This window comes from Typopeltis vanoorti, chromosome 13 (genome assembly GCF_054136105.1).
Source record: "Typopeltis vanoorti isolate ZY-2024b chromosome 13, IOZ_Tvanoo_1.0, whole genome shotgun sequence".
NCBI lineage: Eukaryota > Metazoa > Arthropoda > Arachnida > Uropygi > Thelyphonidae > Typopeltis > Typopeltis vanoorti.
Genome location: NC_143561.1, coordinates 89,911,126 through 89,929,573, shown reverse-complemented (window position 1 = coordinate 89,929,573; position 18,448 = coordinate 89,911,126). Strand labels below are relative to the sequence as shown.

The window sequence follows — 18,448 nt, the reverse complement described above, 5'->3', positions numbered from 1 at the left end:
ATGCAGAGTTTTGAGCATCGACTAGAACACATCTGCACAAAATCATTCAAACCCAAGGCTCACAACTTGGGTTTCCATGGTAGGACCAATATGCAAGCGCCACATTATCCGAACCAAAATGCAACGTCTTCAGTGGTGCAAAGAAGATGTACCATGGAAGCTTAGAAAGTTGTGTTATGGAGCAACGAATATACTACATCCTCTGCTGCGCAGATGGATGAGTGTGGCAGATGTCCGGTGAACATCTCTTACCCCAACTATGAAATTTGGGAGCAGCGGTGTGATGGTATGGTCCTGTTTATCTTGGTTTGTCCTCAGACCTCTGTTTGTGGTGCCACGAACAATGCACTCCTACTTGCAGAAAGAAACATGATCAATTCCATAGAAACACCACAAAGTAGGAAGCATCGCATTGTTCAGAATGTTCAGATACCTCTCGAACAATGCGATGCTTCCTACTTTGTGGTGTTTCTATGGAACTGACCATTGTCTCTTTCTGCAAGACAATGGACATTGAACATCACCACACTTGACTGGCCTCCACATAGCTCTGATCTCAACCCTATTGAACAGCTAGGGGATAAACTGGAGCGTCGGGTGAGGTCAAGGGACGTCTACCCCACAATACCTCATGTTTCTCTAGTCCAATATTCCATCGATCACTATCATACACTTGTTGAAAGTATGCCCCTAGGATTGCTGCAGCCATCGCAGTGAAAGGATGGCTATTTGTTCCTTCACTTCTTTCCAACCCGAAATCACGTACAAGAGCAGAAGCATAAAATAACAAATTTTGACCGATCAAATTTCTAACCGATGCACCCCGGTTTTGAGACAAATTTTTGGGGATAAAATGGGGCATTATATGTGTATAGATTAGTAGTACTGTAATGGTTACCTAATTGCTGTTTCCAATAGTGCTAACCAGCCAATTGAAACAGTATTAAAAAAAAAAAAAAAAAAATCTATATACACCCTCTGTCCAAAAAGAAATCGAACTTTTGGAAAATAGAACTAGTGGCGCCACCTATTGTATCTTTTTGTTGTCGAAAGCGGCAACCTTCATTATTGTTGTGTCAACTGTTTATGACATTTGTTTCATTAGAAGCCGAGTTATAGTGCCAAGAGTGCAAGCGTGTTTTGACGAACGGTTGGAAAATGAGTTTCAAACAGCGAGCTGCGATTGACTTTTGTGTTTGGGCCTTCGTAAATTGAATTCGCGATTTGTTCCCCACACGTTGACCAACGACCAAAAAATGTATCGAATTGAATTGAACACTGCAAGGACCTTATTAAATCAGCGCGTAAGGACTCAAACTTCCTTGAAACGATCGTTACTGGTGACGAAACGTGCAGTTTTGAGTATGAGCCCGAAACAGAGTGCTGAGCGGAGACCACCAGAAGAGGGGCATTCAAAAAAAAAAAAAAAAGTCGCGTGGAGAAGTCAAAAGTAAAGACAATGCTGATTTTTTTCTACGATTCCAAGGACATTATCCACAAAGAATTCGTTCCGCCTGGCCAAACAGTCAATGGTGAGTTTTTATCTCGAAGTTTTTAAGTGATTGATAGCGAGAATTCGTCGTGTACAGCATGAATACATGAATATCGTGACGATCGACCGTTCGTCAAAACACACTTGTCACTCTTGGCAGTATAACTCGGCTTCTAATGAAATAAATGTCATAAACAGTTGACACAACACTAATGACGGTTGCCGCTTTCGACAACAAAAAGATACATCAGGTGGCGCCACTGGTTTCTTTTTTGGACAGAGGGTGCTAATTCGTTAATGCTTTTTTTATTCTCAATTAGTGTAGAGAACTCGAAAGTTAGCCGTAACTAAATTTTGGAAATTGTTAGGATATTCGGTCTTTTTTTATTTGTCACTGGTAGTTAAGTTCATGGATACCGATGATCTTACTCCATCTAGTAATCATTTCTTCTGAAACAGTGACATCTGTGGATTTTTCTGAGTTGCCAGATTAAAACTTTTTTTTTTTTTTTTTTTGAGAGGTGTGTGTGGGGGGGGTCATAATTGTCTGCGCCAAAGAAAACGTTTCTCTAGTCGGTGACTAGAATCGAACCTACGGCGGTTTTTCTTCTGGAGATCTAAGGTTATGAAAGTTATAAGGCTATGGGAAAAAACCTTATATTATGCATAAACATTCCAAGATCTTAAAGAAGCATACTGTATCACAATCGAACACTTCTATATGGAATATTCCAGAAATAGCACAACAGCATCAAAGATGTACCGAGGAAGAAAAAAAGCTGAACGACTCCTAGCTAGTAAGTAATGAGTACATGCAAGCCTCATTACACGGCTAAACTATACTGATAACCTTTCATTTCGTGCCGAAATTCCTTAATATATCATTTTTTTTTTTTTAGTGGCAAGTGTCAGACTGTTTCTAATTTCATTTGAAATTCGAAACTGTCTGACGATATTTCGTTTCATTTGTCATCCTTTCAATGCAGTTTAGCCATGAGGGGATATTCAAATCAGGTGAATATGAAATGAAAAACAATATTTATTTATTAATTCATTCTCCAAGTTTCATTCTTTTCTTCCATCGTCTTGATTCTAGAAATGTTGCGTTTCCTTCCGATCAGTTTTTCATAGTAAATGTAAACATATCTCGCTCTCATACATTTCCTGACAAAGCATTTAAGTCTATGTACCACCAAAAAGCTTTGTTTACAGAACTGCTTTTGGCTGCTGACTTTACTGTCATGATTGACACGACCAAAAAATATTCCGTATTCAACAGAAACGACTTTGTGGATGGCTTTGTTTAGTTATCGATTCTATATTTTGCTAATCTGACTACATTATCAAGTAATAATTCGCCTTTGTTATTTGTAAGTTTAGTGGTTTGATTGAAATTTTCAGTAGTTTCCCAGATCAAAGAAAGCAAACCTGCACAAATCGTCGAACCATATTTTACAGTGTATTTGCATACCTTCCAGAAGGTCGAAACAGTCTTTAATACCTGGGGGGGGGGGAGTACTTGGAATACTAAAATTGTAATAATGAAACAAAACTTCGATCCTTCCGGTTATGCGGGACTTATTCTTATGGAATAAGTCTAACACAACAGGCACTTTTCTTTTCGCTTGTCCAGCTGCAAACCCAAATCCACTCAACAAGCTCTTCAAAATAGCGCATTTGGCTAATAAATTAATTCTTTCTTTCTCTCTTTATATATAATTGACAGCCTATTTTTCTACCCACTGCAGGGTGAAGGCCCCTCCCATTGCAGGAGATTTTGGGTCTACTACTGCAATGGTGACCGAGTCCGTATTGGGAGAGGACAATCACAAACATCCATGCCTTCAGGAGATTCGAACCGCAGCCTCTTGGCTGGAGAGCAGATACCCTAATCAGGCAGGCATGCATTATGCATATATATATAAGGGCTAAAAATAATTCATCTCTGGTCTGCGATTACAGAAAGTTACCAGGTGGCTAGGCAGACATCTTCAAATAGGGGTCTGGATTAGATAAATATTCAGGGAGCGGTGGAATACGGAATTAATGAAAGAAAGAATAATATAAAGAAGCATGTTTGCCAGTCTGGTTCAAAATTTTCAGTATTAACAAAAACATCACTGAAGAAAAAAAACTCATCGGGAATCAACTTGCTGATTTTATTGTTTTTTGGTTGAGCTCCGAAAATGCTATCGCTGAAGGTTTATCTATTGATGGAGATGTTACATTAAGCACATTCTGGCACCCGATTCTCTTTCTTGATGCTCTTTGAACTCTGCTAAAGAAACTGAATGCGCAGTTATAGCACTATTCAATAAAATTAACGATAATATTATGAATTTCATTTCATTTCAGATATTTCATTCTAGTAAAACTAATATAAACTTAATTTTTCGATAGTACACAGTTCTACTTCAAACTAAAAGTAAAATAGCACGCAGATATTTATTTTAAAAATTACAAGTTTTAAATTTCTATCTTAGTATATTAATGGCAATACAAATAATATTAACCATTTCTTTTCTTCTCTTCCCTCTGGAGAGGGGGAGGGGAGGGCGTAGCACAGTTTGAAACCCAATGGCCCGAAGTTATCGTTGCCTTGCCTCTGTAGCTCAGTTTGGAGAAAGCAGTTGCTTGTTTACTGCAAAGACTAGGTACAAATTCCAAGTGAGGCATAGATATTGGAAAAGCCTTATTGAACTGGAGTTTATGACTGACTTAAGAAGCTTGGCTGTAGTTTTACTGGCAAAAATGTACTGTCGGACAACAGGTTTCCATAGCAACTTGGAGTAAACAGCATGTTTTAACTGATGCAGAATGACATGCTGTTTACTCCAGGTGATTCGTATTTGTTGGGACTTGTTAAAGTTTGTCCCACCACCATCTAGTTGATCGCATTTCATGCAGTATTAGTTGTTTCGAGATATGCAATTGTTCATATGCAGCGAAATTTTTATAATTACTTTCATCAATTTTAGCCTATTATCAAATGAAATGGCTTAGCGCCGGGTTACATATTTCAATATTTTATGTGAATTGTGGCAAAGCGTGCTTCAAACAGACAGTATCATCTCTAATTAAAATGCTTACGATATCTGGTTAAGTGAAAATCAGTAATATTATGAAACTTCGTATCAATACATCTGTATTGCGAAGCAACATTTATAAATGTGTGTAAAAATACAGTATATCTATGCAAGTTGGTTGAACTTAACAGTAATTATCTCTAATAATAGCAATGGCAGTGAGATTGTTCACTACGAGCAGTAACGAAAATACTACATAGAAGTCTATTTAAATTTAATCATCTTTTCCCGCCATCCTAATCAAAATCATTCTGATTGTATACTCATCTTCACTTTCTAAGAACTGTTATTGACATTCTGGGAACTGTCAATAATCATTAGTGGTTAGAATCCTTAATATACTTTACTCTAGCACAAGCAAAATACAGTGTGCTTACAAGATGCAAACTAATACAGTTCAGAAACCAGACAGTGTTATATTACGTTTTAACCATCCAGTTTTCCCACCCCCCTGCTGATTTCGAGTTTGACTAGTCGGGAGATGGCGTTGGAAAAAAAAAAAAAAAGTCCAGTCGAAAACCCTTCCAAAAAATTCTTTTAATATTAACCAAAGACCAAGCCTGAATCCCTAGAGTGATGCAGTCTCATTGATGTAATACACAATTCTAACATGCAAACCTTACACTTGACAACATTTGACAATGTTTCTCTGCCCTCATTCAAGTCTTTCTGTAGAGGAAAACTATCAGTCATTGCCTTTCCTAATATTGCACCGTCAGCAAACAATGCAATATTAGGAATTCACATATTTTTATTCAAAATCACGCATAACCAGGTTAATATACACTTTAACATCCGCAGACAAGTGATGCTCCACGCTGATATCACCAGCAGCTTAGTATACCTCGTAGAATTCTTTCAAATACCACTATTTTCTTGCAGACCGTGAGTGAATCATTAAATTTTGACCCTGATCACGTTTATCAGGAAACTAGTCAGGATCAAAATTTAAATTTAATTTCTGAATTTAGAAGAGAAAAAAAAATCAATTTTCAGAAAACAGTCTGTTGACCTACTAAACTGAATTCATATACAAGCAATGCTGTTGTGCGTAATTTATTTTTATCTTTTTTGTTTACGTCAGATTGCCGCAGTTTAGGGATCACACTAGCCCAAAAGAGTACAATTTTGTTGTTGAAGGTTCTGTTGATAAAAATCAGAATCCTCCAAACTAACAGCCTTCATCTGGATTTCAATGATTATCATATTCATTTCTGTTTGCATGTAAGGCTTTGTTGAATCATTCTTGTCATCGACTGGCTGGTACCAAAGGTCAGAGCCATCCGTGTTATTATTTCAACAATAGTTCAAAAGAAGTGGTCCTAAATTCTGTGTGATTCAAATCTTATCTTATATACTGATTTCATAAGGAGATGATAATTGCTATAAACCACCAAGAACCAGTTTTGCCGTATTAGTTTTCTTTTAAAAGATTATGACATATTGAGTGCTCAAGCAAGCTTTGATCTCTCATTAACCAGTCATTAATTTAGTTTCTTATTAAGACCACAAGTCCGAAAAAAATTAAGGGGAAGGTAGAGATTAAAAGTGTGATATTTTCCATTTATTTATTCGTATGGGGGTCCTCCCCTTTTCTCCCCGGTCTCTTTGGGTGGGGGGGGGGGGGTTGAGCCCTCTTGATGAGAGATTAAGTATATATATATATATATCTTATGACTAGATCCGTGTGTATTCACGGGACCAATTTGCGTGCTTTGAGGGACAAAAAGCTGGAGTTTCCTGGTGAAAAAATCCTCTACTCCCCCCTCCATATGATACCGACTATCCTAGCTTTAGTTGAAAGAGACCAGATAAAGGTTCCTCAAGTCATGGACGGGAATCGAACCCAGGTCTTTCAGATCAAAGGGCTTTGTCTATACTGACTGAGGTTCTGATCTTTTCCATAAGGGAAGAATTCGAAGACTGCAAAAAGTAAAACCGTTGGTTACTTTTTTTTTTTCTCGCAAGTTTTAAAAATTACAAGCATTGTCCTAAAATTTATGAAATAAATGTCTTCTTTAATGATTATTTCAGTAAGAATTAACATTATTATTTTACCATGTGATCCGATTTTATGAAAAGACGTATTTTCTAGAATAAGTAAATGACATCAGAATCCCAATCGCACGAAGTCTAATATCCCAATGTCGACTTATCTCAAAGAGAGGCTTGGATTGTACGATTCGAAGCCCGCGAACCAAATTCATTTCCTTAAATTTTCATGATATATACGCAACAACCTTCACGTCATCAAAGGCATAATTACTTAAAAAAAAAAAAAAAAAAGGTTTAATACTCTGCTTTATATATTAAATCTTAGCAAAATTTAGAAATAACATGAAAATTTAACCACGTGATTTAATGAATAAGATTCAAAACCACAAGTCGAGGCCAGTAGTTGATGTTAAAAACTAAACCGTTCAATAACGAATTAACATATTAAGAGAGTTTGGTTCACAATAAATTACTCATTTTTCTCTGCCTAATGCCAATTTTGGATTCAGACGCCCACAATTACAAAGTCAATCTACACAGTGTCGCAAAGACCCATTCTGATCATCACCCGGCGGTTGGTCGAAGTAACTGATCACTCCTGCTGTTCAATCTAGGAAGAGTAACACAGTTAATCGGTGGTACGTGCAGCCAATTGCCATTTATCATGTAAAGGATAAAAATCGGTCTTGGAATTGAAAAACATCCGTTATTTTGTAATCTCATACTATTCACGTACAGCACAACCATAATTTGACGGCAACTAAAATGCAAAATGATCACTTATTTCTTGGTTTCTTTGCAAAAAATTCCCACTGCTTTGCCATTAAGATTTCCTTGCTCACATAGACGGTCTGTTCGTTTTAGCAGTCGAAAGTTATAAGCCTCATAACTCATTTTTGTGCACTTCCTCTTGCATATGAAAACATTCTTATAGTCGATTTTCAAATTCAAAGCATTCTGACGACAAATATAACTTCATAATGAACCATTGTGAAGACACAACCCTTTAAAGTTAGTTGACCCTGCGCATAACACTACTCTTGTACCGTTATGCCATTGGAGGCGAGCAATGCCAAGTTTGCTAGGGTGTTGCACTGTTCAAATCAGCTTACTCGCATCCAGCTCTTCTGTTTTCTCCCCTCCCCCAACATCTTTCTTTACAATAACCCATCGAAACGTTGACTCTGCTAGAGTTGGCAGTGTTCCTGTCTCTGTGCACGGTTGGCTGGTTTGTAATGATTTCTCTCTCTCTTCGCATCGTATGTTGCAACCTTGACTCGTCAGTCTTTTTATTGGCGATGAAGTCACTAGTAGTTTCTGTCGTGATGTTGTAACCTTGGAGATTTCATTAAGCAGTGCGTTTGGTTTAGTAGCGACCTCAGTGTAGCTTCTGTTGAAGTACAGAAAGATATTACATTATTATAGTATGTTGGGGATGGCTCTTTCTGTTTATTCATGCGTTCATTAAATCAGATAATTTGTCTCCTTTAATTCACGCAGGGTTTCTGCGCATCCATGGATGCTTCTGCGTGGGAGATCGTACGCTTAACAGTTTACTTCGCATCACAAATTTCACCAGAAATTAAGTACGTGGGTAGATAAATACGATACAATAGTCTGAGACTCTTATAACCTCGTTTAATTATTAATGATGCCATTGACCACAAAATGCAAACAAAAATTAAATTAAAAATTACACTAGAAAGGTTTATTTACTTATTCCCCAATTCACACTTTAATCGCACAGATATAAAAGAAAAATGAAGTGATTGTTACTCCGCCAATCTAAACAATTTCTGAACAGAATGATATACGATCTTAATGTTATGTCTTTGTAAAATTATCCCTCATACTGTGCATTAGACAGTGAAGACTTGGGGGAAAATTCACCTGGTCTGAAAGGAGGAGATAAATTCCGGATACCAAAGACACAATGATACCTGTGTTGTATTTTATCAACTGGAACAGTACTAGCATGTCCTTCTTCGCATGTGATATCTTATAGTCCTTTAAGCAATGAGATCATGAGTGGCAATGTCAGGTACGGACTTAAGGTTAACTCGGATTGTTAACGAATTTTTTTAAAATTTTTTTAAGTTGGTCGTTCTGCTAGACTTCTGACTTTACCATTAGTTGGAAATTAACTTAAAAACACGCTTTAAGTGTACGCGTCTATGACTTAGGATTGAACAAGTGGTACTGTTAATCCGTGACTTGTAATATGACGTCTTCATTGGATTTTCCTGATTCACATGTGGAATTACTCCCCGAAAAACTTCAACGCAAGAAGTGATGAGCATGGCAAAAGGTTCCCTCCAAACATGATCGCCATGGATTCTAGCATGGAGGCTTCTTGTCAGGAAACTTATTACACATGAAAAACATCAGCAAAAAATAATATTTCAAATAGTTAAATTTTCCTACAAAAACGGAAGGCTGACATAAAAATTATGAAATCTGATTTTGAATGCAACGCACCTGAATTCACGAACTTCACGTTTTGCTTAAAGCGCAAAAGAAAATTTTTTAATTATTTTGGTTTAACTCGAATAGGACCGAACCAACTAAGACTACGAGTCCGGTGTATTACGTTAATCGCGGATTCTTTTCCGGTAAGTTTGCCCGACACAAGACTGATCATTCCTCTTTATTTGTTCTTTTCCTCCGTCCTAGATGCAATTTCAAACCCCCCGTCTTTTTAGCTGAAAGGCTAATGTCTAATTTTTTTGTCACTGCACTTAAAGAGGCGTCCTTGCAGTTTTTATTTATTTATTTTTATGTAGTGTTATGCGCCATTTGAAGCTATCCAGTGCAGTGCCGTACTTACACTTTTCCCTAGGCGGGCGGAGCGCTAGAGTGTTCCAGGGTCCTAATTTTTCAGGGCCTCCAGATAGAGCCTCGTGCACCTATGCATAAATATTTCCCTGATCCAGTGTAGTAAAGAAACAATGGCTAAATAGACAAATAAATACAGATAATTGTCTCCAGTTTGCATGTCATATCTTGACAGAAGTAATAAATACCTTTTCATATGCAGGATATTTAGAAACCAACCTATCTACACTTCCATTTTTAATGTACTGTATATACATTTCGTATATCAAATTTGGGGGTCACTATAGGGTTAGGAAATCCGAAATTTTATTTAATATCGAAAATGTTAATCTGAACTTTCAAACACTTATGAAAATGTTGAAGTGAATAGTAACAGGACTTTGAGAGGGTAACAGACACTCCTTTAAGAAACCACCAAGAAATAACCAAACTGATGTCAAACTGGGCGTTCAGGTTAGGGAACAAAAATTTTGCTGCCGATGTTAACTATTCAATTACAGTACGTATTTTTCTTTCTTTCTTTTTTTTTTTTTAATTCGTTGTATCGCCTTATAATTCAAGCATTTGAAGCAAAGTGTTGAATTACAGTTCGTATCTGAGTATATTAGCACTAATATGGGGAATGGAGTTACGGGCAACTAAAAGTGTAACATCATCTCCGAACTACTTCCACCTCGTCATTTACGGAGAAGGCAAAAAACATTAATGTTCCATTATCAGTGAAGAAAGAGGACGGAGTTAATGTTACACTTCGAGTTGTTTCCCAAGACAACTCCAATGAAACCAACCAATGGTCGTTTTGACATTTCTGGTTGCTATTTAGTACGAGAGTGTTTAAGAAGAATTTATAAGAATTTTTAAAGAAGAATCTGATATCAGAGAACAAAATTAAATTTAAAAGTACGGTTCTCTTCTTCCTCTGAAGGGAATTTTTTTCTTCTTCACTAGTTTTTTCGGCAACTGAACGTTGCCGCTTTTTTCAATGCCACAGGCATCGGTAGAAAATTTTTAACAAGCGCCAACTGATCAATAGTGTTTACTTCGAAAAGCAACTGCATTAGCAAACAAACATCGACAATATCAGCCTCTGCCAGGAGTATTCGCTTGCATTTGGCCATTCCCCAAGATGTGCCGTGATCTAATAGCTTCGTTAAGGGAAAAAGTAGACGAGTCAGATAAGAACAGTTTGCCAAGACTAATTTTACGCGACATCAAGGAGTTTTAGTGTGGATCAAGATACAGTAACAAGTTCGAAAAGACAAGCAGAAACTCGTGTTGGGCTTGCACGCATCATTTTAAACTTCCAAATTAGTATTATAGTAATTATCATGGGCTTTTTGCTAACAAAAAGGAAAAAAAAAAAAAAAAAACATTATATAATATCCGACACTTGTTTCCGATGAAACACGAGTTTTTGAAGGTTCTTGAAAAATGAAATCAAACCTCAATTACATATACGATTTAAATTAAGCGAATCAAGAATTTGCTAAGAATTTTCTCAAATAAATTTCTCCGAAAAGGTTTTGAGGCTTTTATTGTAAATTTTTATAGTTAGGATGTTAGCAAATGGATTTCAGTGATAATAACTGAATTTAACCTTGTAAACTCGGAAATGGCGAAACATTTATTGGCTTCTTTTCATTCATCTAATTGCATAAAACAGAGCCAGATCGAATATCCATAGACTTACAGTTTCATCGAAACTGTCCATTTATGGACTCTTATCCTTGGTTTGTTTTTGTTTAGGCTCCCATACGGGAGTAATACTTTCATCTGTTTAATGTCTCGCTGAAACAAAATGACGTCATCAAGCGGAGGAAGGTACACCAATGCGCTTAGCGTACAATTATGAGGAAGTTCCTTTACAATGCACTTTAATCAAACGGGTGGCAGAGGAGGCGAACTAAAGCACGAGTATCTTTTTTGTTGTTGTTTGTTTTTGTTTCCAAACGAAACACACAGTGGCCTACATCTACTTAAGTAGTAAATTCAGTGTTAGTTAAAACAGGCTGAATTTTAGATGTTTGAAAACTTGGAAATTAAATGCAAGAATGGAATAAATCACAGAAATAATATTAATAAAATGGTGCTGTTGCATAAATGAAGCTTTATGTTTCGAAATCTGAGGGCTAAATCCCCAAAGAAAAATTGAATTAAAAAAATTTATAATTCGTTGAGATAGCTTGAATCACAATAATTCATATATTATTAAATTTGAATTGGCCTATTTTTAGTGACAAAATTTAAGCGTTTCTTCTTTTTTTTCGTAATGATAATGTTATAAAATTTAGAATTTATGTTATATGTAGCCTAAATAATTATAACTGATTAAAAGCGTTAAAACTCTAATAGATGGCAGCACAGTAAGTACATCGCTATCAAACGTGGTTCAAAGGGAGACAAAATTGTTTATCGTGGTAGACTTCGGGCATTTAGGAAGCAGTAAAGCTACGTAAACGGCAGAACAATTAAGATAAATGCACTTATATCTATTAACTGCGTGTGTTCTCAATCAGTTGATCTTTTGCGGGAAGGTGTTTTTTTTTTTTACTCGTCCTAAGTTGAAAGGGGAGAAAATATTCTCCCGGCTTAAAACAGTAATAAAATTCATATCGTCCAATCACTGTTTTGACAAACTCGTGCCCATTCATTCATTCTGGTATTTAAACTGGTCGAATTTATTCAATAGTTTTCGAATAAATGAAGGAAACTCTCCCTTTAAAATCTATTTGAGAATGGATTGTTAGCAAAGATATCTGTTGTATGGTAACTCTTCTCAATCACGTTTTATCTTCTTATTATTATCTCTTGTCATAAATTTAACTTGTTGAGGGCTGATATATCAATCGAATGTGAAGAATATTTATATTATGCTGCGCCACTCCATGTTCTGAATTGCATGAGCAACTTCGATAAATCAACCATCAACTGTACTAGGTTATTATAAAGCTGATTTTAGGCCGAGGTTTTTATTACATAGGGTTCCCGCTGAGAGTCGAATTATTTTAATGAGCGGTGCAATGAAACTTAAAACACAAACTTAAAAGAATCTTCCATTTCCGCGACTGATTTATAGACTCGGGAGAGTATAATCTTTATGCACTTGGTTTAAGTTAAGTTATCTACTTATTTCTTCGTTTTCTTATACGTATCAATCTATTTCTTGCACTATTTCACTGTTAGGCATTAGGTAGTTTTGGTAAAATTCCAACTCAGAAAAAAGGTAAGTTAAAATACCAAGCGATTCCCGGTCCTTTAAATACTGTTTTCAGTACGTCAAAATTCCCCTCCAGTCTCCAGCTATCGTTCTCTATACTCCCCTATTCGATTCTGTTTTTACTTACGTTTTCGTATCTACTTCTTCCTTTTTCCCCGCCAAAAACTGGTTCTCACCGGTTTAACTCACATCAACTTCGCCTTGTGCATAGTATAGAGTAAACACGCACTAACTAAAAATAACATAATTTCTCATAGCAACCAATCAAGTGATACCACAAAGTATCTTCTGGATATACCAAAATTACATATATTACAGTTTCTAACATTATATTAAAGGAATTAAATTCACAAAATTAATGATATTTTAATACACAGCTTTTCATAACTGTAATTTATCCCAAACATATATAAATAAATATCGATTAACATAACTTGAAGAAATTACATAAATAGCAAATTATGAGCATGAGACTATTAGTTTAAAAACAAAACAAAACAAATGTTGCTCAGGGAATGGTAGATTATGTTGGATTCTGAATGATATATTAACAGTTTCCATTTCTCTTCATTCAGAATCCAACATATCCATCCATCGCTCACGTCCAAGATGGATTGAATCCCCTGATTAGGATATATTTAAGCAATTTAAAAAGAGTATGTCGTTGAGAACAAAGAAGCACTTTATTCCAAAGCTTTGTATGGAGTGTGGCCCTCTACCGATTAGACATGGACTCTCTCTCCAAAAAAAAAAAAAAAAAAATCAGGACGTCTAGCATTCAAGACAGTACCGTCGACAGAGTGTAGTATAGAGGCAGCCTGCCTCACGGCGCAGCTTAATAAGGGCGCTCGTTCAGCCATATTGCGGTAGGCGCCGTCGCTACGTAAACAATTCCTGTTAGCGTAGCAGGTTCGGAAAGTTTTTCCAAGCTTAAACTGATTAAAAATTATTTGCGAACAGCAATGCCCAAATAAAGATTGGTTGGTCTAGCAACTATGTCGATAGAGGCAGATATAGCTTATAATTTAGAAGAGCTTATAAACAGTTTAATTGTGTGATATCCCCGTAGAGCAAACATTTAATATTATGTAATCGTTTTGCATTAATGTTTCTCTTGTAATAAAAAAAAAAAAATAGCAACTGGAGATTTCCTTATATTTGTCTTATAATCCATCAGGGCGATATTTAATTGTTTGCCTCAGGGCGAGATCTAATGGCGACGGCCCTGATTCGAGATATGGTGTTTGGCGCCGAATGCGTGGAATAAGATTGCATGGACAGAAAGAGTTACAAATGAAGTATTAATGGAAAAAGTTGTCTTGAGAAATGATGATTAAAGGGAATGATGCAGGGGAGACCAAGAATCCAATACACGAGTGACATCAAAAATGGACGAAGCTACCAAAGGTCAAACTAACAGCACAAAACACAAGAGACCACTATTAACAGCTCATGTTATTCACCAACCAATAAGTTGAGGAGAGAGAGAAGAAGAACAAGGCAATTTAATACAGCCGGCTTGCTATTCCTCTGCTGCATCTCTCGAGAGGGGGGGGGAGTATTTTAAGTCTGGAGAACTGTATGTTTATTGGGCTGGTTTACCTGTTCCTGAGGGACGAAAAACCCGAGTTTCCAGAAGGAAAAAAAAATTCTCCGTATGAGACCAGCTATTTGATTGAAAAGACCTGATAAATATTCCACACGTCGTATATGGGATTTGAACCTGGGTCTTTTCAAACCAAAGGACTCGTCTATACCAACTAAGCTACGGAGACTCGAGACTACATCTGAACTATTTAATAGATTAGATGGAACTATATGAAGATTTTCAATCTTATTTTTCGGGATCTGCTGAAGTTTCAGTGCGAAAAGGTGAAGTTTTGACATGAAAATCGATAGATGCTTCTGTAGCTTGCAGTTGGAGAACCAATACAATCCACAGAAGATCCAATAGATTCACGAACCTTGCATAAAGATTCGCAACCTCGGTAATCTGCACGATGTGCATGAATAATGTTGTCTTTGGGATTGTATAAGGTTGAGATTCAGCGATAAACTAAATTATAATGGAGGTAAGCAAAGAGGAGTTAAATTATATAATTTATTATTTTTTTGTGCCTTGATTAACTATATATAGTAAACTTCAATTCCAGAGATAAATTAGGAGGGTAGTCGCGTTATACCGCATAGGAGCAACTTCAAAACTAATTCTGTTCGTAATATTATACTACTGTAATATTATAGATTCCTGTATCAAAACGAATATAGAAAATCTATGATGAGAAAATATTTTGGTGTTCCAGCGTAGTCATAATCTTTAATTAACTGGGTGGTTTGGCAAGAGACTAGAAAAGTTGACAATAGGCGTCTTAGTATTCAAAATAGTGGAAGAGTGAACAGTTCGATCTCTTACTTTGTTCATAAGGTAATTTGAAGTGCCATATACTGTACGATTACTTTTTTTAAATCATACTCTAACCACCACATTCTCACGCCATACAGAGTGAAAACGGATCATATAAATTTCAAGAACTGACAATTCGAATGACAATAAGGAAAATACATGCTTTTTTTAAAAAAAAAAAATAATGTTTTTTGGCTTCTTGTAAGTGGTTTTTGAGAAGGGAGTTGCTAGTAATGTAAATGAGATTTAATTTAAGTTAAGGGACATTATATCCCATATTGTTTCTTAGCCGAACAAGAAACTCAAAGAGTTTCATGCCGAATAAAGAAACTATATAAAGTTCGGCGATTCCAAGCGTAAGCAAATACCTGGATAGTGCAGCACCAGACCCATTTGGTAGTGCAAACTGAGGCAACTCATAGTAAGGGTGGAGCAAGCTCCGATCACTATTCTTGGTATTTACCCATAACGTGAACTGCACTGAAAATGGATATTTGTGAATGTTTTTAGGTATTAGTTGAATTTTACTGGATGCTTTAGAGAGAGAAAGAAAAAAAAATGTATATTTAAGTATTTACAGCAGGGTCATACCACCAAGATTAGATAACTTCTAGCACTCAGAGTACGAAGTTATAACAAATATATAACTTTTAATTTGGATTGACATTAAAAATGCACAAATAAAATAAAAATTCCATTCTTTCTAGGCGCTCTAAGTTCACATTATGGGTAAATATCAAGAATAGTGGTCCTTTCTATGAGTTGCCTCAGCTTGCACTACCTTAATGGATCAGGTGCTGCAGTATCCAGGTATTTGCTTACGCTTGGAATCGCCGAACTTTATATAGTTTCTATATTCGGCATGAAACTCTTTGAGTTTCTTATTCGGCTAAGAAACAATATGGGATATGATATCCCTTAACTTAAATAAGTTCATGTCGCCGAATCGAAGCCTTTGGCTCTTCATATAATTAGTAAATGAGAGTATTCTTAGATTGGAACACATGTTGGATTTGACAAGTAGGAGTTTTCAAATCAAATAACCATTCGCCCAAGTATTAAATTATGTTAAAGAATTGAAACGTACTGCCTATTATTCTCATATAAATATACATTGACGAATGTTCCAGTATATGGAGATTTTTTTTCAAGTATCAACAAAAATAAAAAAAAATATCCTAATCAGTTTTATTTCAGATAAGATCAGTAAGAACTAAAGACAAGAACAATCTGCGGGAAATATATGGTTTTGAAGAAGTCCCACGAAATTATTGTATGACATACTGATGAAAACTGAGAATGCATGTGAAATGAGTGCTTTCAGAAGAGAAACTACCGGATATTTACCTAGTGTTACTTTGCCAAGCAGCATAATTTACCTTTCGATGTCCTTAAGGTACTCGCACATATATAGATTTCTCGATTAGACAAGCTCCAACACATCTAGAAGAGAAATAAATCCAACGTCAGAAGAACTGAAGATAGGAACCATCAATATAACGAGTATTGATGGAAAGGAGATCAAACTTACAGAAGAACTTGGAAAATTACCACGTTGACATAATTGGCATTACTGAGACAAAGAAGACAAAAACATAGGTTTGGGATCTTACTATACTTATTTTAGGACGTTATATTCAGGCGATAATGATCAAGGAAATGGAGTAGCGATAACATTCAACACCAAACATGAAGATAAACTTATTGATTGAAAGGCAGTTTGAAGTAGAATTATGTGGGAAAACTCCAAAATAGGGAAATGGACAATAAAACTTATCTGTGCCTTACAGGAGATTCTTCTGTAAGACCATAGGCACAGATAGGAAGTAGAAGAATTTTTCGAGTCATTAGAACAGACATATGAAATAAAGAAAATGGAAAAGTGGCCCGCAGAGTAGAAAATGAATCCGAAAAGGCATATAGGAACATTTCGGGAAAACTTGGAGAAAGCCAACAATAATGTAAGTATTTGCTGGATTTCTGCTCAGGACTAGTCATTACTAACACAGTGTTCTAACATAAAGACGTGCACAAGTCCACGTGCAGAGAAGCCGCAAGAAGAAAGCCTCATTCACTGTGTCACTGTTGACAGTGATATGCTCTTGCTAGTTCAGGTACAAGAGGATACTGAGGATTTGAAACTGGTAGTGACGATCACTTAGTTTTAAGTATGATAAAAATAGATATTACATTGAAAAGAAAAGTATGTAAGAAAGTTTTAAAAAGAATTAAAGTTGAGCAAATTTTACAGGTAAATTGTAGACTCAACTATAAAAACACTATTGAAGAAAATTTAAAGCAGTTTGAAAACAAGACCCAAACCAGTGACCAACTCTGAAAATACATTGATTCAGCTAGGAAGCTATGTGGTGAAGTTGTATGCAAGGATAGATAAATAAGAAAACCATGATGGACACAAGAAATTAAAGAAGCTGTCCTGGAAAAGAAAGCATATCAAGAGCTTCTAGCCAATAAGTCGACAGTTTCCCTAAAAGAATAGGAAGAAAAATGTTAGAGAATAAGAGATGTGTAAAAGTTGCTAAACAAAAGTCATGGGTTTTGGTAAGAATATAGAAAATAAATATCAGGAAAGTGTGAAAATGTTCTGCAGGCTGTTGATTAGAAATGGAGGAAAGAGTACTGTAAAAGGAATCAAAGATGACTACATGAAAATCGAAGAAAAGGATATCCTAGATGTCTAGAGTAACCACTTTGAAAGACTGTTAAAAGAACCAAGCAGTGACAGAATCACGCTAGAAAATGGTCAAGAGGAATGCAAACATGTGTACATATCACTACTTGAGGAGAAAAAAGCCGTTAAAACTTGAAATATGGAAAGGCAGCTGGATTAGGTAATATTCGACCAGAAATGCTGAAGTATGGAGGTATAAAAGTCTTGCAGTGGCTACATTGCATAATTCAGAGGGCCTGGTCAGGAGATAGAATTCCCAATGCTTGGAGTAGAGCTCTCACAGTACCCATCTATAAAAGAAAAGGGAATAAAGCTGAATGTGACAATTACAGAGGAATTTCTCGACTAAGTATTCTGGGTAAGATTTATGCAAGCATACTTGAAAAGAGATTGAGAAAGATTGTGGAAGAGAAACTTGAAGAATAAGCTGGGCTCAGGCTAAAGGGCGAGTTGCGATCCGTTAGTGGATTGCGAAATCAATTTAGTGATGGCGATCCACATTTTTTTTTTTTTTTAAACGAAATAGAATAGAAAATTTTCTCACAGATTTCGTAGCTTTACAATGTTCATTCACTGGGCGATGTCATATTCAGTATTTTGCTTAATTATATTATATCTCTTCTTCCTTTTTATAGTGCTTTTATCCCGTTTGGTGCAGGCGCGGCTATGATTAGACGACTGTGGGAAACTCCAACTGGCTTGTCGCAGAGTCTGGCATTGGTGAGGG

The 18,448-nt window shown here is 36.1% G+C and overlaps 1 protein-coding gene across 1 annotated transcript in view; it reads right to left on the bottom strand.

Annotated features, from left to right (window-relative positions):
* LOC150100352 (4-vinylphenol methyltransferase 1-like) overlaps nt 1–18,448 on the bottom strand; it is a 32,606-nt gene that overhangs the window by 9,281 nt on the left and 4,877 nt on the right. The window lies entirely within an intron of this gene.